This window comes from Ahaetulla prasina, chromosome 2 (genome assembly GCF_028640845.1).
Source record: "Ahaetulla prasina isolate Xishuangbanna chromosome 2, ASM2864084v1, whole genome shotgun sequence".
NCBI lineage: Eukaryota > Metazoa > Chordata > Lepidosauria > Squamata > Colubridae > Ahaetulla > Ahaetulla prasina.
Genome location: NC_080540.1, coordinates 237,289,950 through 237,316,762, shown reverse-complemented (window position 1 = coordinate 237,316,762; position 26,813 = coordinate 237,289,950). Strand labels below are relative to the sequence as shown.

The window sequence follows — 26,813 nt, the reverse complement described above, 5'->3', positions numbered from 1 at the left end:
ATTATAAGATGCTTTCAATCTAAACGAAGCAAGAAATAGAAGAACAAGGGTTTGAAATGGACTGGTACACACAATTGCAAATACAAACAAGATATGAAAAAGATGCTAAATTATATCGTTTCTATTTGGAAATGACAGAACTGGATGAGATACTCAGAGGAACAGATAAAAGAATGATTAAAAAATTATTACTATTTACTCAGTATATATAGAACAGCAAATATAGAATTTTGGGTGATAACTATAGATGAGTTCAGAGGTCATTGGAAAAAGCAATCAAGGTCTTCACATAAATACGGTAGCATTGGAAATGGAAGGTTTTAGGTTTTACTGTTGTTACTACAGCAAGTATGTAGTTATAGTCCTTGAATTTGTAAACTGAATGATTTTTTTTTAAAAAAATAGTACTCAGTAAAATTATATCCACAAATATATTCTACTTGATCAAAAAAAAATGGTAGGGGAGGGAATCAAAGTGTTCTCCACAAAAGTCTATGAGGATGGTGCAAATTAGGAGAAAAACATTTTTTCTTTATGATTCACAACATACTATGACTCTACGGGAGGAGTCTTACTTGTTTGGTGGAAAATCCTGGGAGAGAAACCAGGCTCATGCCATTCAGATCTTAGCCAGAGATTTGAGACCTTCAGAAACCACAAATACATATTTAGGTGGCGACATAATTGAGTGTACATTCTGATTTGGAGAGGCCAAGATGCACCACCCAACTTCATGGCGCGTAGGCAGAATCTGCCCAACATTTGCAGAAATAAATTGCATTCTGATTTCACTCTGGGGTGAAATGATAATAAAAAAGGGAATAGCAGAAGAAATTAATATTTTCTTCCATTTTCAACCCCTCTTCCTGGAAATCATAACATAAAATTAAGTGCACTTCAACAGAGTAAGTAATGCGTTATTTAAGTAAGTGAACAGTTGAGATGTTGCATTTTAAATAATAAATAAATCTATAGGCCTAATCACAAATTGTCTTCAAGGATTATGTCATCGTGTTGCAGAGGTTTCTTCTGGCAGAAAATTTAGGATTCACTTAGTCCAAAATATGCTAGAAATGTATATGTAAAGCATGGTTTCAAAATTAAAGAAACAGCATTTGTAATTAGTAAGTTATCTTTAGTTGGGGGACGGTGGTTGCATCATACTTATCCCTCTCTGGTTTACACTATGCTACATGCATGGTTACTTTAAGGCAATGTAACCTGATGTTGATGCTTGACACAAAGCTGAAAGCAGTGTTTCTCAACCTTGGCGACTTGAGGATGTGTGGGAGTCAATTCTGGAACTTAAAATTCACACATCTTCAAGCTTCAGGTTGAGGCCAAGATTGACAAACACTTTCAGCTATGTGTTAAAGATCAACAGAAAGTAGCTTCAGTGCCAAATATGGCCACTGGGTGATCTTGGACTAGACACTCTGTGTCATCATGATTTATCTTACAGAATTGCTATTATGAGGATAGAATTGCAAGGAATACTAATCTTGAGTTATTAAAGGAAATGCAAGATATAAAAGTCAGAAATAAATAAGTAATGAATTAATGTAGGACAGTGAAATACAGAGGAAAAATATACATAGTATAGGACACTGGTTCTTGGCCATTCATTTCGTACTTGACAAAATTAGTTATGCGTTGGGGATACCGGAGGTATTCATAACGCTGAAACTTAAGGTGCTAATTATTTCATCTTTTCTCTTCCAAGAAAAAAAAAGTTCTACTAGAAGATTCTTTGGGAGTCAGATCCACCAATCTGATACAGAGAATAGTACTGATTACAATACTCATTAGTCCAAGTAGTAATTGAGTAAGATCAGTAATAGTGAGTTGTTCTAAAAATATTTAAGGACGCCAATATTTTTTCTTGCAAATTAATATTTTCTGTAAATACTTTCCCCACAATTCTTCCTTAATATTGAAATATATAATTCAATATAGATAGCAGACAACTGCTATCTGTTGTTTCAAAATGTCCTTAGACACAAAAATGATAGCTTAATTCCATTTGCATGTGAATCACATGCCAAATTCTTATAGCTGTCATAATTTATCTTTTAGATAATATGCAAAAGCCTGAACTGGATTGTTTGACTTCACTTTTCCCTAGGATAGATATGTTATCCATCAACCTTGGCCATATTCCAAGATAAAAATTATATGCTAGACTTAAGTTCTTCCTAAAATTGAAATGGAACATGCTATTTTCATTTTTTTGCTCCAAGCACTGCTGCATTTTGTCTTGGAGACAAGAGCTTTCAAGTGTCTAATATTTCTTATGCTGTGTGGTAAGAATGCAGGCTTTTAGTTTGGAAAAAACACGTTTATGCATATTTCATTTGCATCTGTTCTTTTTCTGTGGCAAACTGGTAAACTGATTAATTTGGCTGCTCCTGACCCAAGAATAAATTTAGCATTTGCTTAAGTCTGTCCCCTGAAAAATCAGGTATCAATAGTACATTATTCTTGTTTCAAATGCTGAAAGAATTCTTCTCCTCCAACATGTGTTTTAGATATTTTACTGTAAAATGAAATGGGCAGCACACAAATCTAATGAGTCAATCGATCAATCAAATGAAGCACAATTGAATTTTGGGTAGATGTAGGGAATTGTGGATCTCAGTTTTTCACACGAGTTGTAATTGCACTTATTGATACATTTTGCGTATTTTGTGAAATCGTATTTTGAAATTTCAAACGCTAAGAATCTCAGTAATTTTGATTTTGGTATCAAGCATTCTGTTTCCAATTTAGATTATGATAGTCTCTCAAAATTGGTGTGGCAGATAGCAAGCACATATTTTCTGCACAAATTACTTGCCATGATTTCTCCTCTCTTAAAATTAAGTGGATAATTATAAAACATTGGTTGTAAATAGTAACTTCATTATGTCTTTGGTTTACCTTTCCTAATGTCTTCCTAACCACAGCTTCCCAGATTGCAGATACAATAATTAAAGTAGAGCTGTAGGAACCCATAAATTTTATATTACTCTAACATATTTCATAAGTGAACATAATTAAAAACTGAATCACCTTGCCATAATTCATTACGTTATCTGCAGCATACTATATCACACAGCCCTTCCTACATTATAGTGATCCTTCAGATTCCAAGAATTTTCCAAAATACTCACTGCTATTGTGCATTGCTTTATTAGCCTTCTAAAAAGTAATTTCATCAAGAAATTATTTTACTGCCTCTGTTTCTTCTCCTCCTTCTTCTCCCCCGCCCCATCTGCTCTGATTTTATGCAATCATTTAGAGCAGACAGAAAGCAAGTGAGTATAATCATTTACATCAGTAAATGTTAGAAAATGCAGAATGTAAATTGTTTCTCTTTTCTTCCTTAGGCTAGTATTTCTCACACATCTTAGGGTTGTTGACAGAGACCTGCAAAGTTTGCTTCAACAAAAATTTGTTTAATAGCTGCATTCTCCATTTACTCTGAAGAAGCCAGATGTGGTTGGTTATTTTTTTGCCAAAGGGGTCTTTTTTTAAAGGTGCTGCAGACACATTGTCACCACTTGTGGAAGAGTCAAAGATCATTGAATTGTCAGTGCTTCAAAGTGACACATCAAAAGAGCAGCTCTTGGACAGGTAAATTGTTTCAGCTGTTTACTTGATTATTGTAGCTTTGTTTTTGCCCAAGAAGTTGTGCAGATAAAAAATGATTTCTAAGTGCCAATAGAAAATGAAACTTATCTTATAAACCTACCTTAATGCTAGCTTGATTATTGAAGCTTGCTAGCACATAAACTTCTCAATTCGTTATTATAGAGTAATTGTTATTGTAAGACAACAATCACATCCAGGTATACAGCAGCAGATGACTAAAGAGTTTGTAGGTTTCCTTTCAAATATCCTGAACAATGTGGAAACCCTGCAGTTCATACACAGCCAAAAGTGTCCGGTTATTGATCAGACAGGATGCCATATACAGTACAAAACAGCAAAAGGGAAATAGACCAATTTGTTGTGATGCCATTAATTTGAGAGGAAAACATAAAGCTGATTTTAATAACATTTACTTGAAGTCAGTGACCTGGGTGCTATTGTGCTCTCTGGCAGGAAACCTGCCGCTTCTCCCTTATATCTCAGTGAGTATAAAGACCAAATGTAATCCAGACAGATTGAGTGGCACGTGTGAAATTGTGGATCATCCATCATTTCCAAAGCCTTGTCAGGACTCTGCCATCTACTCTCCATCTATTATTGCATATTCCACATACAATGGCAGTTTGGATTACTGATGTCAGTTCTTAGCTGATAAGTTGGAGAGCTGAATTCTCAGTTTTCCAAAGCCGATGAAGAAATTTTGACTCAGTTCCAGTGGTGAATTTTTAAGTGCAAGACCACTATGACTGACATTATTGTTGTTATTATCCCTCTACACTTGGCTTGAGTTTTATAGAATTGTATAGAGTAAGTCTATCATTCTTAGTGTGATTGTTGTTACAAGGGGGGGAGAGATTATGTTGAACAGAATGTACAAGGCAAGCAATTCTACACTGATCTTTTTTAATATAAATTTACAGAATCAAAACAGTGGGAAGATGTCCCCCTCAATTAATACTGTGTGTGCATTGGCTTCTTAGTGGACTTAAAGGTCAAATAAATGGTCAAGCTGAAAGCCAATTAAATAGGTCAGTGCTGCTAATCAGCTGAAGGGGATTAACGAAGCAACCACTGGGGAAGACACTTCTGTGAACTGCATTTGTGTTCCTTTGAGGAGAAATTTACTCAACTGAAAATATAGTGTGAATAGTTTTAAAAGTGGATTGTGAAAATAAATTGATATGCAGATTATGTCATTCAATTTTGGAGATGGAATCCCCAAAAATCTTTACAGTCAAGTAACAAAAGCTGATCAATACTTTAAAGAGGAATTGTCATGTGTTTACATTTCTCTCCCTTTGCCCCAAACCTAGGGTTCATCCTCATGTCCTTACTGACTGTGGCCTGGAAGTGCTTTGCTGGCTGTTTTTAAAGGGCACTAGACAACCTGTACCCCATTGGGTTGTTTCAGAGATATTTCCTTTCCTGACAGAGAAACAGAATGATGACTTATGGGAAAAAATCAGAGATAGGTTTCAGCAGCTTCTGACAGTTCTGGAGAACCGGTGGCGGAAATTTTGAGTAGTTCGGAGAACCGGTAGTAAAAATTCTGACTGGCCCCACCCCCATCTATTTTCTGCCTCCCAAGTCCCAGCTGATTGGGAGGGAATGGGGATTTTGCAATAACCTTCCCTGGAGTGAGGTGGGAATGAAGATTTTACAATATTACTTCTGGAGTGGGGTGGGAATGGAGATTTTACAGTATCCTTCCCCTGCCACGCCCACCAAGCCAGACCATGCCACACCAACCAAGCCACGCCCACAGAACTGGTAGTAAAAATTTTTGAAACTCACCACTGGAAAAAATGTAGTCTGAACAGGATCAAATTATGATTTCCTCACTGAGTTTCCTATCTGCCCACATCCAGTTTGTCTTCTGAATTGTTTAGTGGGTATTATGTAGACTTATCTCATTCAGTAGTTGCACAAACACTTGCACAAACACTTTTATTAAAATATACCTAGAAAGAGAGAGAGAGAGAGAGAGAGAGAGAGAGAGAGAGAGAGAGAGATGTTAAATGTAAAGGTTCCCCTGAACAGGTGTGCTAGTTGTTTCAGGCTCTAGGGGGCAGTGCTCATCTCGGTTTCTAAGCCGAGGAGCCAGCACTGTCTGAAGATATCTCCATGGTCATGTGGCTGGTATGACTAAACACCGAAGGTGCACAGAGAGCTGTTACCTTCCCACCAAAGTGATCCCTATTTTTCTACTTGCATTTTTTACGTGCTTTCGAACTGCTAGGTTGGCAGAAGCTGGGACAAGTAACGAGACCTCACTCCGTTATGCGGTGCTAGGGATTTGAACCACTGAACTACTGACCTTCTGATCGACAAGCTCAGTATCTTAGCCACTGAGCCACTGTGTCCCTGTAAGAGAGATGGAGCTTCTCATAACAATCTAACTCCTCTGATGAATCAGATGGTTGGTCAATGGGTTCGATACTGTTCTGGCTCTGTTTGTATTGTTTTTAATAAAATTAAAAACTGAAAGAAAAAGGTTTGAAGTATTAGGGTAATGGGTAAATCTCTGCATTTTGTTTGTTTAGCTATGGCTGAAAGATATGGACAATATTCCTGGATTTAGTTTGCTTGCTTGGTTGGTTTTTTTGAGGAGCTACATGAAGAACAAATCTTTAAGTGAGGGTCCTTGGTGCTCTCTGAGCTTGTTTGCAGACATTTCATTACCCAAACTACATAACATTCAGAACTGGTATTCAGCAGGTTCTGACCAGTTCTGGAGAACTGGTAGCGGAAATTTTGAGTAATTCGGAGAACCAGTAAATACCACCTCTGACCGGCCCCGCCCCCATCTATTCTCTGCCTCTCGAGTCCTAGCTGATCGGGAGGAAATAGGGATTTTGCAGTAACCTTCCCCTGGAGTAGGGTGGGAATGGAGATTTTACAGTATCCTTCCCCTGCCACGCCTACTAAGCCATGCCCACCAAGCCACGCCCACAGAACCGGTAGTAAAAAAATTTGAATCCCACCACTGGACATCATCAGTGCACTGTTTGAATAATGAAACATCTGCAAGAAAACAAGCAAACTCAGAAAGCACCAAGGACCCATGTCAACCTTGAGCTACAAATATTCTCCTTTAATAGTAAATCTTTTAAGTGTTTGAAACTATGAAATGCAGTGGATCTTTAAGTGTCACACAGTCCTGACTTCTAACAGAATCTGAACTAAATTAATAAAAAAATTAAAATGTCTTCCTTTCATTCACATTTACGGTGATGAGAAGAAGAGAAGGGACCGAAGAATTCAAATGGGGATGGTTTGAATTAATTTACAAATGTGCTAAATTGTGGTTTAGGAAAGTGTGCCATTATTATGAGCTGTTTGCTTTGCCTTGAAAAATGGCAGAAATTGCAAAGAGAAAATATTAACATATTCCGAGGGCACTTGAAACTAATGGCTTCAGGTGATTGGCCTACAGTAAATGAATCAATTCTTTTGAATTATTGATTTTCTTTTTTGAAATGTGTCAGTACCATATAGGGATTTATATGGCCTTATTGATTTTATTAAAAGGCGCATAGAAGACTTCCAAAATTTTAAACAAGGACTCTTTTATGCCTATAGAAAATAGTTGCCATTGTTTCACAAAATTACTGTTTTAGATCTTCTGTACAGGTAGTCCTCAACTTATAACCATTCATTTAGTGACTGCTCAAAGTTACAATGGCACTGAAAAAGTGACTTTTAGCCATTTTTCACACTTACAATCGTTGAAGAATCCCTGTGGTCACATGATAAAAATTTGGATGCTTGGCAACTGCCATGTATTTATGGTGGCTGCAGGGTCCTGGGGTCACCTTTTGCGATATTCTGACAAGCAAAATCAATAGGGTAGCCAGATTCACCTAACAACCATGTTACTAACTTAACAACTGCAGTGATTCACTTAACTGTGACAAGAAAGGTCATAAAATTGGCCAAACTCACTTAACAACTGTCTCGCTTAGCAACAGAAATCTTGGGCTCTATTGCGGTCCTAAGTCAAGGACTACCTATGCATAATTTTCCATTCATCGTTTATTGTTATGTAAGAGACATGCTGAGACAAAAGAGGAAATTTGGAATTTTCTGGCAAGGTTGGTAGCATCTTTTCAGAATAACATAAAGCTTATGTCTAATAATAAAATGTCTTACTAAGTGCTACCAGATTCCTCCTGACTTTTGAATAGCACAGACCAACACAATGCCTCTCCTGCTACTATTTCTGGCAAGGTAGGTTGAGTTGCTCAAAATATTGGCTAGCATAATGAGGAAACACAAGGATTGTGGCCTCACATTGAAGAGGCTAAAACCTATATTTGTAAATGAGCCCACAGAACATATACGAGATCTCTGATCTGAAGGCCATTCATCAGCAAAGTGTAAATACTAACAATCATGTTGCACTTTAAAAGTCAGCTGGCTAAATATCTGAGAACTATATGAAAAAGAAATTTGTTCTTTTATGAATATTGAAAAAAGGAGCCATTAAGACTGACCAAGATATTTGGTTTCTGCTTTCCTAAATGCACCTTAAAAATCACTTACAGCCAATGAGGGCTAACCACAGGAGTTCTGGCTCACCATAACCAACCACATATCACTTATATTGAACCGCTTCTAAGGGGTGATAAAAACTTTTTTCCAATCCATCATTGGCCGGCTTTTAAGCTGGCACAAAAACTTCTGAAACAGAATCCACACAGTGGTACAGGCCTTACATCAGACACAGCAGGAGAAACACATGCGTCTCACTTCACATTTGCAGTCTAGACTGTGTCAAGTCACTCTCTATGAACATCAGATGGGGTTTTTCGTTGTTGTTGTTTTTTTAAAGCACTTTCGTCAGCCTTTAGAACAAAAGTGCAAAACATGCAACTCACAAGGTCACCCCAATGTTCATATGCTGAATTCACCTACTTCACATAAGGAACGTTTTGGAAACCATTTGTACCAGTATTGAGAAAGATTGTGAGTTTTAATGTCAAAGAATGTATATGTAAACATCTTAGGAGTGTATGAATATTTTATCTCCAGTCAATGGTCAGGACAGCTTCTCCAGCTTCAATAGTCATAAGAGACCCAGAATAGTGTTACTGTTTGTTGAGCAAAAATCTGGTTTTAGCATCTGTTCTATCAAATGCTATGGATATTTAAAAGAGATTTTGTTGCTTTCTTTTTTGGAGAATGCTTGAATACCTAAAACTCCAATGTAAGCATTTTGGGGATATGTTACACAATTCCCCCTCCCCCCCTCAAACTATAGAGTTCTTCCTTTTCTAAGAGATGTCTACGGAGATTCTCAATCATCCAGGTCATGGTTATCCCAAAGGTGCTATTTTTTTTTCTTTTTTCAAAAAACAATTGGGCTTTCTGGGGGGGGGGGGAGATAGAAAAATTCTATTAGTATTCAGAGTATCTGATAATGAATAAGTATATTTGTGGAGAGGAGGAGGATGAAGTAAGAATGTGAACGTTTATGTCCTGAAAAGAAAACATTAAAAAAAAAGAACATATATCCTGAAGATTAGACACAAATCACTCTAATAATTATGATGCCATTAGGCACTTTCAAGGGAATTGTAATGCTAAGAGAGAGAGAGAGAGTGTTTGTGTGTAAGAGGGAGAGAGAGAGAGAGAGAAAAGAAGGGAGGGAGGAAGAGAGAATAATAGAATATAGAATCATAGGGCTGGAACCCCAAATGTCTTTGTTTTGGTCAGTTGCAATTTGTTCAATCAATCAATCAATCAATTAATCAATCAATCAATCAGATCAATCAGAATAGAACTGGAAAGGGATTTTGCAGGTCTTCTAGACCAACCTCCTGGTCAGGCAGGAGACCCTATACCATTTCAGGCAGGTGGCTGTCTAGTCTTTTCCAGTGATGAAGCACCTACAACATCTGAAGACAAACTGTTCCACTGGTTAATTATTCTTACTATTAGAAAGGTCCTCCTTAATTCCAGGTTGCTACTCTCCTTGATTCGTTCCATCCATTGTTTCTTGTCTTGACCTCCTCTTCTTTGTCGCAGCCCCTCAAATACTGGAATGCTGCTATTAACTATTAATTATTATTAATTATTATTAATAGTTAATTGCTGTTAGCAATGCATCAACTTGTGTCTTAGCAACATGACAGCCCCTCTTTGTTTAGAATTCTATATTTTAAAAAATCTACCCTCAAGATCCGATATGGGATAGACCCACCACAGACATAGTAGGTGGTAAAGTGCAGCTTTGATGAAACACCATCAGTTTATTATATATCAAGGTGGAGTAAGGAACACCCCACTCAAAAGTCCATATATGGTAATACTGATTCCAGTCAGGCAATCTGGTTGCTATTCTTGTATTATTTCCAATGCACACTCATACACAAACATACATATAAACACATGCTACAGATATACAGGAAAGCCCAGGATATTATACCCTCCTTAGCTGAAACTAGGAGGCTTTCAAAAATCATATTTAGATGATTGAATCATATGCAATTGGGCATTATTAGGATATGGAGCCATTTAATTACTCCATACTCCAGCGTATTTGAAAGACAACAAATTTGATTTCTTGTACAAACATAATAACCTTGTTGGAAAATGTCCAAAGAGATGTGTTATTCTAGGTTTTCATGCACACACCTACTTTTCTTTCAGTAATTAAGTATCTGCTCAGGAGCTCATAAAAGTCCTAATGCTTCAGAATGACCAGATTTGAAAACGTAAATATTATTTCAAAATGAAGATATAGCACAACAATCAACACTGCCAGTCATTAAAATCTTCCCTTCATTTCCAAACAGCATTAAAACTGGAAGGATACTTCAAAAAGCGTTTTGTTCCCAAATTATCCAATAACTAAATCAAAAAGGAGAAGAGGGAAGAAGAATTAAAAACAGCCATCTGGAATGCATAATGCAAGAGCTCTGCAAAGCATTAGAAGGTCTGGAAAGTGGCTGGTTGAATTCCAGGGAGCCAAGATAGACTTCAAAGTCTGGCTGCAGATCAGTGAAACAGTTGATCAGCTCAGATATTTTAAATGGGTGTCAATGAGTAAATTCTTTTACTTTTTTATCTGTTTCATTTGTGTGGGAAAACACAACCACGGAGGCTATGGGTTCTTCATTAATTTCATGTTGACTGGCTCAGTTCAGTGAAATACTGTGTATTTTTTAACACTTGAGTCATCTTACTTCAAGACCATTTTCCTAAATTTAGTTAGGTTGCTTCATATTGCATTAAAGAGAATCAAAGATCTAAAATACACAACACATCTAAAAAAAAGCCTGAAAAAATGATGGGCTCATTTAGAGCATTTTTTTCCGGGGCAGAATTTCATACATTGAAGAAAATGTGTTTAAGGTCTTAATTTTCAGGAAAGAGAAATTTTGAAAAGAGAGTAGAATAGATACCCTTTCCCTTCCTTTATCATCATTGCACCAATGAAATTTAACCTCATTTCCGTAATTACAGTTACTTCTTTTAAGTGGATTAAAGGTAAAGGTTCCCCTCGTACATATGTGTTAGTCATTCCCGACTCCAGGGGGCAGTGCTCATCTCTGTTTCAAAGCCAAAGAGCCAGCGCTGTCCAAAGACATCTCCGTGGTCATGTGGCCGGGATGACTAAACGCCAAAGGCGCACGGAACGCTGTTACCTTCTCACCAAAGGTGGTCCCTATTTTTCTACTTGCATTTTTTACGTGCTTTCGAACTGCTAGGTTGGCAGAAGCTGGGACAAGTAATGGGAGCTCACCCAGTTACACGGCACTAGGGATTCAAACTGCTGAACTGCTGACCTTTCAATCGACAAGCTCAGAGCCTTAGCTACTGAGCCACCGTGTTACCCACTCACTGATGAATCCTTGCTTTTAAGCTACTTGTGCTTTTAGACCAGCGAGGTCCCAAATATGGTGTTCCACAGATAGGTGGGAGCTCTAGCTTCCAAGAAATGTTGTAACTAATACTCAAACTGGCTGGGAATTGAATTTCAGTACAAACACATCTGGAGGGAACCTAATAGGATATAAATTATAGTTAGGCAATAGGTTTGTCAGGATTGAAGAACCAAACAAAGTTCTCCATGCAAAGTTTTACAAGGTTCACAACTTCACATCTAGGGTAGAAACTGTCCCCGTCCATGCCCACCCAATCGCCCGGTTGCCTGGTTGTCGCTTCTTTTAAAAAATGCTTTTAAAAGGTAAAAAAAAGGCTCTGACGATCACAGCTGAGTTGTGTGATTGTCAGAGCCTTTTTTTTACTTTTAAAAGCATTTTTACAACCTATTCAGCCGAATGCTTTTAAAAGTAAAAAAAAAGATTGCGCGCCACAGCTGATCACATCCCCCGTGCATTTTTCTACTTGCCCCATGCCTCCTTTTGGTGTGCACTGCACACACGCATACACCTCGCATTTGGTACATGGTGCGCACTGTGCATGTGTGTACACAGCACACATGTGCAGCCAGCGAACTGGTAGTAAACTGCTTCAGATTTCACCACTGATTTGTACCCATTTCCTGTGTCCATATCCATGTTTATAATTATTCCTGTTAATCTCGTACATGTTTGACAAACTAAATAAATAAAATAAATAAAATAAATAAATAAATTCTGCCCGCCTAATGCTTCCTTCTCTGTATGAGACAGAAACCTGTTGCACATAAGGCAAAACCAAGCGCATCACTGAGATAAATCAGAAAGCACTAATTTGGATATCTAACAGAAGAAAGATTGCCTTCCCAGTACATTGGGGAAGAGACAATGATGTTGTGCATTCCCATTTGGAAAAATGGCCAAAGACCAAGAGTTCTTGTCCCACCTTAAACATGAAGGCAGGTCGGTGACCTTGGGCCAATCACTCTTGTTCAGCCCTTGGGAAGAGACAATGGCAAACCACTTCTAAAATCTTGACAAGAAAACAGCAAGAACTTGTCCAGGCAGAATCAAGAAGCCAAAAACTGTCTGGAAGTGAAACACACACACACACACAGAGAGAGAGAGAGAGAGAGAGAGAGAGAGAGAGAGATGGCAAACCTATATTTACCTGGGAATAAATTCAACTAAGCAAAATAGGCTTCTGGAAACAGGTATAGGTTGAGAGTGCATTAGCTGCAAGCCACTATAAGCCTTTCTGAACACAATACACAGTAATATTTAGCTTAAAACAAAGTCAGATTTCCTTATTATGAAATTGAAATATGTTGTTATAAGCTGGAGGGTGGGACAGATGAGGGTTTACAGGCAATGATGACGTTAGCCATAGAAACCCTTTTGCTTGGTAAACTTCAGTACAGGTAATATGTTGCTATAGGAACTAAATAGCTTATTGAAACAAGACACTTTGAGGTAATATATTAATAGGAAAAACTGATCGTGAAAATGGAAATATTTATGCCTTCCCAGCTAATGATGTAATCCAAGCGATTCTGTGTTTCAGAAGAGACTACAGACCACACATGATGCTAAATCATGAACTATGGTCACAAAACACCATGGATGACTTCAGAAAGCACCTAAGCCACTATATCACACCCAGGCATTCCAAACAATTACAAGATAGCAATGAAGAAGTACAGAGAACTCTGTGTTGCCTTCTAAAGACCATCTAGATTTTGCCGTCTGAATATGGTATGCCTACACAAAGAAGCAGATCACATCATGACTTAGCTCAATGGGTAAAATGAGGACCCAGATTATTGGGGGGGCAACAAGTTGACTTTGTAAATATACAAATAGAATGAGACTATTGCCTTATTTTCAGTAACACATCAGCTTTTATAAGATGAAGGTTTAGGAGAATATCCCCTTTAAATATGACAAGAAATCAAGATTATAACAAAACACAGAATTTCTCAAGTTTATTACAGAATCTTAAGGTTGATCTAATAGTAAATAAACCATAGCGCCTTCCTAATTGTGATACTTACCGGTTTTAAGCAAAACTACACAGAAATTGTTCTCACTGTGATCCCTATTTTGCTACAGTTATGATGACAGCAAAGGGTGCTCTTTTTAAAGATGAGAAGAGATAACATTTATTGTCATTTTTTTACTGTGAACACACTAGCACACATTAAAAGGTGTGTCGTCAACGGCGGCTCGGGAGTTCATGGCCTCCATGACGGCCATGGATCTGACCCAATTAATTGACGGCCCCACCCACATCGGGGGAAGCACACTGGATCTGATTTTTGTCTCTGGACAGTGGTTGAGTGATCTGGAAGTACGAGAATTAGTCATTGAACCTTTGTCATGGTCAGACCACTCTCTCCTTCATCTGGACTTTCGGACCGCCGCTCCACACCGCAGGGAGATGGGACCAATACGTTGGTTCCGTCCCAGGTGACTGATGGACTCAGAGAGGTTCCTGATGGAGCTTGGGCCGCTCCCTGGCGATCTGGCCCACGGCTCGGCCGAGGAGCTTGTTGCGGCCTGGGAACAGGCCGCGGTGGGCGCTTTGGACCGTGTTGTGCCTTTGCGGCGTCTGACCCGGCGTAGGTCTCAACCAGCTCCTTGGTTTTCTGAGGAGATGAAGGAGATGAAACGCCGGAGAAGACGCCTAGAGAGCGCGTGGAGGTCCAGCCGTTCTGAAGCTGACCGAACACTAGTTAGGTCTTTTACTCAGACCTATCTAGTGGCATTGAGGGAGGCCAAGCGGGCCTATGTCTCTACCCTCATTGCGTCAGCAGAGAACCGCCCAGCCGCCCTGTTTAGGGTGACTCGCTCCCTCCTTAACCAGGAGGGTTGCGATGACCCCTTACAGGGTTGTGCTGAGGATTTCAGCAGGTATCTGTTTGACAAAATCGCTCAGCTTCGGGACGGTCTGGACCAAAACTGGGTAGTTTCGGGCGAGGTGACGGAGGCTAGTCTTGTTGAGACCATCTGGGAGGAGTTTGACCCTGTGGCTCCCGAGGACATGGACAGGTTGCTGGGGCGGCTGAATGCCACCACATGTTTATTGGACCCGTGTCCCTCCTGGTTGGTGCTGGCCACCCGGGAGGTTACACGAGGCTGGCTCCAGGGGATTGTTAACGCTTCTCTGAGGGAGGGTGTTGTTCCCACCGCCTTGAAAGAGGCGGTGGTGAGACCCCTCCTCAAGAAGCCTTCCCTGGACCCAGCTGTTTTGAGTAACTATCGTCCAGTCTCCAACCTTCGCTTTGTGGCGAAGGTTGTTGAGAGTGTGGTGGCACACCAGTTACCCCAGTACCTGGATGAATCTGTCTATCTAGACCCGTTCCAGTCCGGTTTCCGACCCGGGTACAGCACGGAGACAGCTTTGGTCGCATTGGTGGATGACCTCTGGAGGGCCCGGGATAGAGGTTATTCCTCTGCCCTGGTTCTCCTTGATCTCTCAGCGGCTTTTGATACCATCGACCATGGTATCCTGCTGCGACGGTTGGGGGATTGGGTGGGAGGCACCGTGTTTGGTGGTTCTCATCCTATCTCTCCGACCGATCGCAGACGGTGTTGACGGGGGGCAGAGATCGACCCCGAGGCGCCTCATGTGTGAGGTGCCACAGGGGTCGGTTCTCTCGCCTCTCCTGTTCAACATCTACATGAAGCCGCTGGGCGAGGTCATCAGTGGTTTTGGGGTGAGTTATCAACTGTACGCGGATGACACCCAGCTGTACATTTCCACCCCTGACCACCCCAATGTAGCTGTTGAAGTGTTGTCTCGGTGTTTGGAGGCCGTACGGGTCTGGATGGGGAGAAACAGGCTCAAGCTCAACCCCTCCAAGACTGAGTGGCTGTGGATGCCGGCGTCCCGGTACAGTCAGCTGCAACCGCAGCTGACTGTTGGGGGCGAATCATTGGCCCCAATGGAGAGGGTGCGCAATCTGGGGGTTCTCCTGGATGGACGGTTGTCTTTTGAAGATCTCTTGGCGACCGTCTCCAGGAGAGCTTTTTACCAGGTTCGCCTGGTCAGCCAGTTGCGCCCCTTTCTAGACCGGGATGCCTTATGCACGGTCACTCACGCCCTCGTCACTGGACTACTATAACGCTCTCTACATGGGGCTCCCTTTGAGGTGCACCCGGAGACTTCAGTTGGTTCAGAATGCAGCCGCGCGGGTGATAGAGGGAGCCACTCGTGGCTCCCATATAACACTGATCCTGCGCAAGCTGCACTGGCTACCTGTGGTTTTCCGAGTGCACTTCAAGGTGCTGGTTACCACCTTTAAAGCACTCCATGGCATAGGACCGGGATATCTTCGGGATCGCCTTCTGTTACCACATGCCTCCCACCGCCGGTGCACGCCCCATAGAGAGGGCCTCCTCAGGGTGCCGTCAGCCAAACAGTGTAGGCTGGCGACCCCCAGGGGGTGAGCCTTCTCGGTGGGGGCACCTACCCTCTGGAATGAGCTTCCCCCAGGACTTCGACAACTTCCTGGCCTCCGGACCTTTCGCATGAGCTTAAAACATATCTATTCTTCGAGCAGGACTGGCTTAATAGGGTTTTAAATATGGATTTTATTGGGGTTTATTTTATATTTTGTATTGTATTTTAAATTTAGGCTATTGGAATAAGTTTTTAAATAGTGTTTTATTGAAATGTATTGTATTATTTTATCTGCCTGTTCACCGCCCTGAGTCCTTCGGGAGAAGGGCGGTATAAAAATTAAATTATTATTATTATTATTATTATTATTATTATTATTATTATTATTATTATTATTATTATTATTATTATTATTATTATTATTATTATTATTATTATTATTATTAAAAATGAAATTGCCTGCTATATACCATATAAGGAGTGTGCATAGTTTTCACTCAGGTTCTCCAAAAAGGCGGGAAAATACTTAAATCTCATTGGCTAAGCTGTCTGGCAGCCCTCTATATAAAAAGGACGCTGCCAGAGTAGCACTCAGTTGGGTTATACTGGTCTATTAATAAAGAGCTGTTGTTACTGAAAGAGCTGTGTCCGTCTCTTCCATCATCGGATCCAACATTTCCTGCTCTTAAAAGAAAGTGTATATATACCCATACACTTACCTAACACACATATGCACACATGCTACACACACACACACATATACAAACACATACAATATATATTAGTCACTGTCCATTTTGAATACATAGCGGAAAGAGGAAACTTGAGAATTTTCAAGATTGATACAATATGGAATGAAGCTGTGACTGAATCTAGATGTTCTGCTTAAGATACCATGAAGCCTCCTAGAACAGGGGTGTCAAACTGGCAGCCCATGGGCTACATGCATCATATGCAGGCCACGCCCATCCCAGCGTGGCAAAAAAGGCAAAAAAGTCACGATATGTCACGTGATGCGATCAAATTTGACACCCTTGTCCTAGAAGGTAACAAAGAAAACAGGTCCTGAAGAGGATGTGTAGTGTCCCAGACAATATTACAGACTATGCTCAAGCATTGTTTATCTGCTATGTCATGGATACTAAGCAGTGGTGAAATTCAAATTTTGTTACTACTGGTTCTGTGGGTGTGGCTTGGTGGGCGTGGCATGGCTTGGTGGGCGTGGCAGGGGAAGGATATTGCAAAATCTCCATTCCCACCCCACTCTGGGGCCAGCCAGAGGTGGTATTTGCTGGTTCTCCAAACTGCTCAATATTTCCACTACCGGTTCTCTGAACTACTCAAAATTTCCACTACCGGTTCTCCAGAACTTGTCATAACCTGCTGGATTTCACCCTTGATACTAAGGGATCCTTGTACTAAGGTACAAGGTATACTAAGGACAGAAAACAGAGGATTTACCAGCTTTGTATCCCTTCCACTAATTTCCACCAGCTGGTAATGTAACATGCATCAATCACTCTACTTAAGGTGGGATGGGATGGAGAATAACCAGGAGGAGGAGGAGGAGAATTCTGAAAGATACCTAGAACAGCAAGTTTAGACAACTGTCAAAATTCTGGTTTAGTGCAAGTGTTCTATGGCAGTGTAGTCAGTCTTGCCCACATAAAATATTGTGCCAAATTGGAACTGACTAGTAGCTCCGTTTGGACATGACTTTAATGCTATTCCAGAGGGAAGAAGGTTGCATAACCTCCAGTATGAGTTGTTGATAAGATGAAAGCAAAATCATGAAAACATGGCCAAAAAAACCAAGTGCCATGGCACATCCAGGTCATTCTACTCCTTCAAAACATCTGCATAGGCATTGTGTCCCTATTGCTAGTTACCATTAGAGGAAATGAGAAAGTGCAACAATATATCAGCTATATATTTTTATCAATTGATCAGTTTTATCAGGTTTTTTTCTTTAATCTCTGCGGAAATGAAACTTTTTCCAGCCAAATCCATCACTCTGCTAAATAAATAATTCCCTCAACACTGTCAAGCTATTTACTAAGTCTGCACTACTATTAATCTTCTCATCGTTCCCATCACCCATCTCTTTCCACTTATGACTGTATGACTGTAACTTTGTTGCTTGTATCCTTACGATTTATATTGATATTTTTATTTGTACCCTATGACTATCATTAAGTGCTGTAACTTATGATTCTTGATTAATGTATTTTTTTCTTTTATATACGCTGAGAGCATATGCACCAAGAAAAATTCCTTGTGTGTCCAATCACACTTGGCCAATAAAAAATTCTATTCTGTTCTATTTAGCATAGTTCTTGTTTGATGCTTAACTTGTGCTTTATGACAATTTTGCATCACTGGAGTCTGTATAATTGAAACATGTTAGAAACACTTTTCCAAGTAGCCCAATGTAGATGTATCGTGATGTTTTTTGGGGTGGGTGGGGGGTGGGAGAGATTTATAACAAGGTGGGCATGGGAGTGTAAATAGATGTTTTTAGCCCTCTGTCTAATCCAAAAAAAGTTTAGATGGCTGTCAACTTTTACTCAGAGTGAAAGGCCCCTCCAGCAAAAATAGCATTATTATGGTTTTTTCCCCCCAAGAATCTCTGTTAGTGATAGATTTTGAGCACTAAACTAGCAGTTAAGTAATGAGTTATGGATCTGGAAGGAACATTATAGCAAGCCTGCCTCTTGAGAGATTTAAGAATTCAGTCATTTAGTTTGAGGCCAGCAAAATATTTAAGTCAATGTACAGTGCCAAAATATTTTTTTAATGTTAGCATATTTAATGTTTTGCCCATGGCTATGATGGAAAGAAAAATCAAGTAAAATCCATATGCATGCTATTTGTCTTTTCTTATATTTTAAGAGGTATTATAAATCAGCTGTTCTTTTTCCTTTTACCCAGTTCATTTTATAAGAATATTGATGCACTATTTAGCTTCCATTAGTCCATTTACAAAGATACACAGGCTCATTGTAGCATTACTTCTTGCTATCTAACTTCCTAATTATATAAACTCCATTTCCTCAAATGTAAGATTTTGCTTCCTATCGTTTTATACGAATACTGCAATGTTCCATAGGAATAAGAAGCCCCATATCTATAGACACTTCAGAGGCTACAGTTTGTTTCCATTTAATAGCAAACATACGTTGGGGTCCTGTTTGGTACACAGAAATGACAACGCACTCAAATATAAGCCTGTCTCTGGGAAATGATCTGCTTCCAAAGATACATTTCTATGAGTTGTACATATGCAAGTCTTCTTCAAAAAGTGCAAAGTTATGAAAAGAGATTTTGTTTCCCCCAATAATAATGTCAAAAAAAAGAAAAAAAGAAAAAAGCAAGAGAATGAGGAGAAGTTTCTGCCTGTACATAATTTCCTAGAACAATTAACAAATCCAAAATCATTTGTGGGAAATTGCCCTCATTTTTAAAGTTTATGAAACAAATTGAGATATTTACCTGAACGTGTCAATAATCATAACTAGTCCTGTAACTCCCAAACTTAATATAGTATGTTAACCAATTAACTCTCAAGAAATCAAGGGATGCAAATGTCTTTTTTGTGGTGGACTTCTATACTGAATCTTCTCCCATGAAACTCAGGGTGGTATTTATGGCTTTGCCCTCCAATGTATTCTTCCTAGAGATTTGTGTGGTAGATTAGGCAGAGGAAGGATCAATGTCATATGCTGAATGTAAATGTAAACCTGGCATTCAATATCCCTGCATTATTTTGTATTAAGAAACATTCTGGTTCTATGCCCATTACGTTCACTGAGCCTCAGAAGTAAGAGACACAAACAGACTGAGATGATTAGGGGACTGGAGGCTAAAACATAGGAAGAACGGTTGCAGGAACTGGGTATGTCTAGTTTAATGAAAAGAAGGACTAGGGGAGACATGATAGCTGTGTTCAAATATCTCAGAGGCTGCCACAAACAAGAAGGAGTCAAGCTATTCTCCAAAGTACCCGAAGGCAGGACAAGAAGCAATGGGTGGAAACTAATCAAGGAGAGAAGCTACCTAGAACTAAGGAGAGATTTCCTGACAGTTAGAACAATTAATCCGTGGAACAACTTGCCTCCAGAAGTTGTGAATGCTCCAACACTGGAAGTTTTTAAGAAGAGGTTGGATAATCATTTGTCTGAAGTGGTGTAGGGTTTCCTGCCTAACCAGGGGGTTGGACTAGAAGACCTCCAAGGTCCCTTCCAACTCTGTTATTCTATTCTAATTGTTGACCTTAATCACCTATATTTAAATATATACTGTAATATGGTAACCAAGGTCCTAGAAAAAAATGACTGGAAACCCTAGTTTGCCCAGGATATACGCATTAAAACCTGGTAAAGTCTACTCTTGTTTTCATTTTATATCTCCTCTATGACACAGTTGTGGATAACACCATGGCCCTGAGCGCTTCCTCTGTTCATGTAATCTCTCTCCTGTTCTCACACGTCACTAATTCAGTTTGACCTGACTAGGCATACTTGTTTATTTGCTTTCCCACTTCTGCATCCGCTTAAGATTCTTTCTGCCAGTATATTAAAAAAAACACTGCCAATCACACGCACCACATTTGGCATCACATATGTAATCCAGATGAAAACGATTGTTATTGTCTTTCACATCCATTTGCTTTTCTACTTATTGCTGATGACTAAAGTGGCAGTTTTAAAAAACTAGGTGAATGCAATTGAGCTAAACAAACTTGTTCAGCTTTGGTTGCTCCATTTAAAAGAATGATAATCATTCACTCATTTTTAAAAAGAAGAGGGTCTTTCACATATGCTCTCGTTTACCCAAGACCTCAACAGCATTTCTGCAAATCTGGAAGTTTTTATGCAGTTGCCACTATTGAAAAAAAAAATGAATGCAACCACACCCCAAACTCCTGTCAGAATTAAGAAAAAAAACTAAGCATGTATATTAGGGATAATTAAAACATAAAATTAGATTTGTAAGGAGATAGTTAAATGCCCATTACTGTTCTCAGTCAAAAAATATGCCTATTTTACATTTTGGAGAATTTTGGAATGAAAGTGTTCCCTATCTTTATGTTGAGCCAAGTATTGCTGGCCAAATAGTCAGTGTTTCATTTGTTTAACATAAATGGTAGCTTTTAGAAGCCATACTCTATTGCTTTTGCTTTTGATGGCTGCTAGATAAGCCCACAAGGACTGCAAAAAAATGTACAGATGTCCACACAAAGCTGGCCTTATGACAGCCTTGGTTGAGAAGGTGTATCATCAGTAAAATACCAATAGTCAGTTGTAGCTGGAAACGGAAATCCAAGATACGACAGAGAAGAAAGAGTATTTTGTTGATCAAGCCAGGTCTCAATCTGTTTCATGGGTTTGGTCAACCCAATATGTTCCATGTCTTTTCACTGCAAGAGCTGGTACTGCACATTCTGGTTTTCTTTGGTATGTGTACAAATGTTGGCTACCTAAGATTCAGAATTGATAAGGTTTCTAGCTCAGACCATATTATTACCAGTTTAATGTATACTGTACAGTTCTTGATGGCTAAAATATAAATTTAGTGAAGGTATTTGAAAGAAAGGAGATTCTAGTCTTGATGCAAGCAAGGCTCCTGAGAACCTGCCTAACTGTGTCAGTTTCTTCTCTTGCATTTGGATCTAACATCCAGATCCAGAGTATAGAGAGGCCTTTCATGAGCCTCCATTTATGTAGAGCAGGGGTCTCCAACCTTGGTCACTCCCTCTGGGACTTGAAGTCCACAAGTCTTAAAGTGACCAAGGTTGGAGACCTCTGATGTAGAGCATAGGTGTCAAACTTGTGGTATCACATTGTCATCACGTGACGTTTCACAATGTTTTTTACTTTCGAGGAGTTGGGATGGGTGTGGCCTACACATGATGCATCCTGCCCGTGGGCCACCAGTTTGACACCCCTGATGTAGAGGAACCGTTAACTGAAACCATTATCCAACAACAGGAATGGAAGTTATGAGCCATTATTTTAATTTTCTCCTGATGCTTCAACATCACAGTGTTATGCAATAATTTGGAAATAACTCGGATAATTTCTTAAGAGGTCCCTAAGGGGGCATGCATAAGCGCACAAGCATGCCTACCGTCCCTGTCCTACTGTTCCCAATTATATGTAATCATTCTATATGTTTATGGCTATGTTTTGCCTATTTATATCTTTTTATTTGTGCCATTTTTTCATGTGTCCATGTCTATGTATATACTGTTACTTGTTTCTTTGTACTTGTTGACAACCAAACAACCAAACAAATAAATAATATATTTCTAAGATTTTCTTTGATGCCTTTCCAAAGAATCCTAAAGAATTTGTGTACTAGTACACAAAATGATAAAAATGATTATTTATTTTTCTTAGCATGAGATCCTAAGGCAAGTTTCAGGTCCAGATTTTGGCTGCATTGATATATTACTTTAAGCAACAATGCCATTTTTGAATGAATATGAACCTAAAGAGTAACCCATGGGATAAAATAAAGTATGGACATATCTATATAGTTCTGACAGTTATGTGAACATGCGGGTTCTAACTCTTCCTTGGGGGAAAAAATTATGTACGCATTCTCTTTTAAATCAGAAGATATATATCAGTTTATTGGAAGCTTATTATATTCATATTCTGCCTCTGTTCCAAATAGTAATGATTGATATTAACATAAATCACATAAAACTTGCTGCTTTTCCATATTTCTGTGATGGCTAGCATCTTATATTAAATCATACAATGACAGACTACCATATTTGAATAATAAAATATTATACAATTATATTTGTTAATATGCTTTTAGTTAATATTATAAGGGTACTTAACAGCACTAGAAAGTTATGAGTTGCCATGTTTTTCTTCAGGTGTGCAGGATTACAATTTAATTCTGTATTTCTCAACCTTGGCAGAGCTGGGATATATTTGGTTTGGTCCAGTTTGGGTGAATCGGATGCTACTGGTTCGCCGAACCAGTAATTGCAAGGACTGGCTGGCCCCACCTGCTCCACCCCTCCCCTCCCAGGAGTTTCCACACAGGCCATTTTGGATGCCAGGTAAGTGCTGCGCCCATGCAGAGGCTCTGGAAGGGTGAAAACAGGTTTCCCAGAACTTCCAGAAGTCTGGAAATGGGCCTGTTTCTGGCCTCCAGAGGGCCTCCAACAGTGGTAAAATCCAATTATTTTTACTATCGGTTCTGTGGCCATGGCTTGGTGGGCGTGGTGTGGCTTGATGGGCGCAGCAGGGGAAGGATGTTGCAAAATCCCCCATTCCCTCTCCACTCCTGGAGGAACGATGTTGCAAAATCTCCATTTCCACGCCACTCTGGGGCCAGCCAGAGGTAGTATTTGCCGGTTCTCTGAACTACTCAAAATTTCCACTACCAGTTCTCCAAACTGCTCTAAATTTCCACTATCAGTTCTCCCGAACCTGTCAGAACCTGATGGACTTCACGCCTGTTTCTAGAGCTCAGGGGTGGCCGTTTTCACCTCTGGGAGCCTCCCAGAGGCTCGAGAAAAGCCTCTGGAGCTTGGGGAGGGCTAAAACACCCCCCCCCACCATGGTGCAGGAGGCTGAGTAGGCCACGCCCACCCAGCAACCAGGCAGAGAACCGGTTGCTAAAATTTTTGAATCCCACCACAGAACCTTGGCCACTCCCAGAACTAAAGTCCACATATCTTGAATTGGCTAACTTTGAAATGCAGCTATTTGGAAGGATATGTTGGACCAAGTCACTTATACTTACCTAGCAAACATCTTTTAAAGCAATAACACTGAAATTGTGGAATGTGGTGCAAGTAGGGAATAACCCCACCAAAGCAGTATGCTTCAGTACAAAAGGGCAATTTCCCCCAAAGTTTGCTTCTTGTAATGGCATTAGCCCCTAGCAAGGTGCATTCCGGTAAACTAGTTAAAAACTTTTTTTAATGGCAAATACCGTTTTTTTGGGCGGGGGGGGGAATTGCTCATATTTTGAAGTATATATAAAGAATCTGAATTTGCTTTGGAGAGAGGCCATAATGTATACTGCTTTGATAGAAAAAAATGATAGACTGAATCTCTTGTAGGTGGCACTTAGTATATATTTAAAAAGAATTTATATTTAATTATGTTTTATCCCTTTAAGATATATACACATGTGTGTGTATACACATAAACATATCTGCACCTGCTCACTCCTTCAGCTTAGATTTGTGTTTTCTTCATCTTATAATAGTGTGAATATTGCTCAAATTTTGTAACTATTCAGAAGGCAAAGGTATCTCTTTAAAAATCAAGTTTAGAAATATATGAATACTTACAGCATACTTTAGTTTATTAAAATATATGGTCCTAGACCAAACACCCCATACTTTTTTTAGAAATAGCATAATATTTGGATGATACCTGTCTGCTATCAGGTTTTTAGAAGCTAAAGGGTAATTTTAAAAAAAAGGTGGGTGTGAGACAGTGTAAGAAATCTTTTGTCCTCCCCCACCCAAACACTCTGATTCTGATAACAAGCTGAATCTATTCCAAGGCATAATGAGCACATATTTTATACAAATAAGCATAATGAGCTTAGCCATGTCTAATTAAATGAGAAAAGCAGCATTTGCCCTAATTGGCTGGCACAGCTGAAGGAGTGAATTGTGAGATACTAAGAATTGCAATCATATGGCTCACTTCACAGAAAACTGCCTCCCTAGTAGTATGGAAGATACTGAATTTATAGGTGGTTTTCCTACAGTAAATATGCATGTTAACAAACTCTTTGTAAATCAGTCTCTAGGGAAATTTCAGCAATGAGAATCTTTTCACCAAAATAGACGGAGTTGTTCACTTCAAGCAGAGGTGGGTTTCAGCAGGTTCTGACCAATTCTGGAGAACCGGTAGCGGAAATTTTGAGTAGTTCAGAGAACCAGTAAAAACCACCTCTAACTGGCCCCACCCCCATCTATTATCTGCCTCCCGAGTCCCAGCTGATCGGGAGGAAATGGGGATTTTGCAGTAATCTCCCCATGGATTGGGGAAGGAATGGAGATTTTACAGTATCCTTCCCCTGCCACACCCACCAAGCCACACCCATCAAGCCATGCCACGCCCACCAAGCCACACTCACAGAACTTGTAGTAAAACATTTTGCAACCCACAACTGACTTCAGGTGAGAAAATAGCAGAAAGCACAGCCAAAAGATTGTGCATCTTCTCTTAATGCTGCCAAGACATTTGGGAAACCATTCATTTGTTTCTTGTACTATTTTAAGCAGGGATCAGTAGATCTGAAATTTGAGGGGACTTGCTTCTCTCTTGTCTTGCTGCTGCCTCTTATTAGCTTCACTTACCAACAAAAGCATGTTAGAACGATGTGGGAATCTGCCCGGCCAAGGGTTGCTTCCTTAGAATGTGGCAGGTTGTGTTCTGCCTGAAGCATCATCAAAAAATTGTCAGCTAAGTGCCAATTCCAAAATCTTTATGGCTGAGTCTTCCCATATGCAAAGCAGGAGAACGGCATGACTGTCAGAAACAGGCTTGGGCATGTGGCATAATAACGTTGCTTTCAAGAGCCATCATTTCCAGGCTCAAAATAAATGTATTTTACAGACTCTATTGAAACCCTTAAGTAAGCCTTGGTATAAGTGTACATGTGTAATTCCTGCATTCCTCCGTAGATGTGGGGGCAAGGTAATCAGTGGTGGCCCTATTAGAAGCAGAAGTTTCATGCTGCAGACGCTGAATGTCCTCTGTTAGATTCGGGCAATAACGAGGCAGGAGACCAGGATAGTGACAACAGCTCTTTACTATATGGTGAACCCAGCAACCCGGGCTGGGAAAATCCTCTCTTTATATACAGTTTAGCCAGAGGCTTCATCCAATCAGCAACGTGCTTTTTCCCGCTCAGTTTTCCCTCCACAATTCTTAAAGATACATTACACTCCTTCCCTCCCAGAGAGCACTTTACCAATATTTACATAACATTAACATCTTATTTGTCAACGTAATCACGCAAGTAGACTGGGCGTCTCCTGACTCTTTCGGACCTGCGCAATGCATTTTCTGGGAGTGAGTCGAGCTGACCGGAGGGACTGTTTGTTCCTCTCAGCTCCTCCTCTAGGCCATCCGGCCCTGGATTATTGGCAGAGTCGTCCCTGCTGTTTTCAGGAGGAACCGGTTGGCGTCGCTGGCCCTCCTGGAACTCAGATAAGTCCCGTTTGCCCCGGGTTTGAGTCAGCTGTGGATTCAAACATTGGATAGTCAGGGCCTGTTTCGTCTGATTCTGATTTACCGGTTATGCGTTTCCTTATTTGGTCTATGTGGCGCTTCCATACCCGGCCATCCGCTATCTCTACTAGATATGATTTTGGTCCTGTTATCTCTAGGATTTTTCCTGCTAACCAGGTCGGGCCCTCGCTGTAGTTGTGTGCCCACACTAGGTCGCCTACTGCCATCCCTCTTGTTTTACCGTGTGCCCCTTTGTAACCGTCTGGTGTGTAGTTTGGGTTTAAACGGTCTAGTGGGCACCTAAGCTTCCGACCCATTAATAGCTCTGCCGGGCTGCGGCCAGTTGTTACACAGGGAGTTCTGTGTTGGACTGCTAGGAATGTATCGATTTTTGTTTGCCAATCGCCTGGCCTGATTCTGGACAATGCTTCCTTTGCGCTCCGAACGAACGTTCTGCAAGGCCGTTCGTCGCAGGGTGGAAAGGCGCCGAGAGGACATGCCGGATGCCCTCCTCTGCCAAGTACCCCTCAAACTGGGTTGCCGTGAATTGCGGGCCGTTATCATAGACTAAAGTGTCGGGCAACCCGTGGGTTACAAATAGGTGCCGTAGGACTGAAATCACGGCCTCGGCTGTCATGGATCTCATGAGAATGATTTCCAGCCATTTGGAGTAGGCATCGA

The 26,813-nt window shown here is 40.2% G+C and overlaps 1 long non-coding RNA gene across 2 annotated transcripts in view; it reads left to right on the top strand.

Annotated features, from left to right (window-relative positions):
* Window positions 1-795: 795 nt before the first annotated feature.
* Window positions 796-26,813, top strand: part of LOC131192288 (uncharacterized) — a 58,072-nt gene continuing 32,054 nt past the window's right edge. Inside the window, exons 1-3 of one of the 2 annotated variants that reach the window (XR_009153688.1) lie at window positions 796-905; window positions 3,369-3,615; window positions 22,844-22,987. This is a non-coding gene — a long non-coding RNA (uncharacterized LOC131192288). Of the gene's footprint in view, window positions 906-3,292; window positions 3,616-22,843; window positions 22,988-26,813 lie in introns of those variants that run through there. The other variant, XR_009153687.1, reaches the window with a different exon arrangement.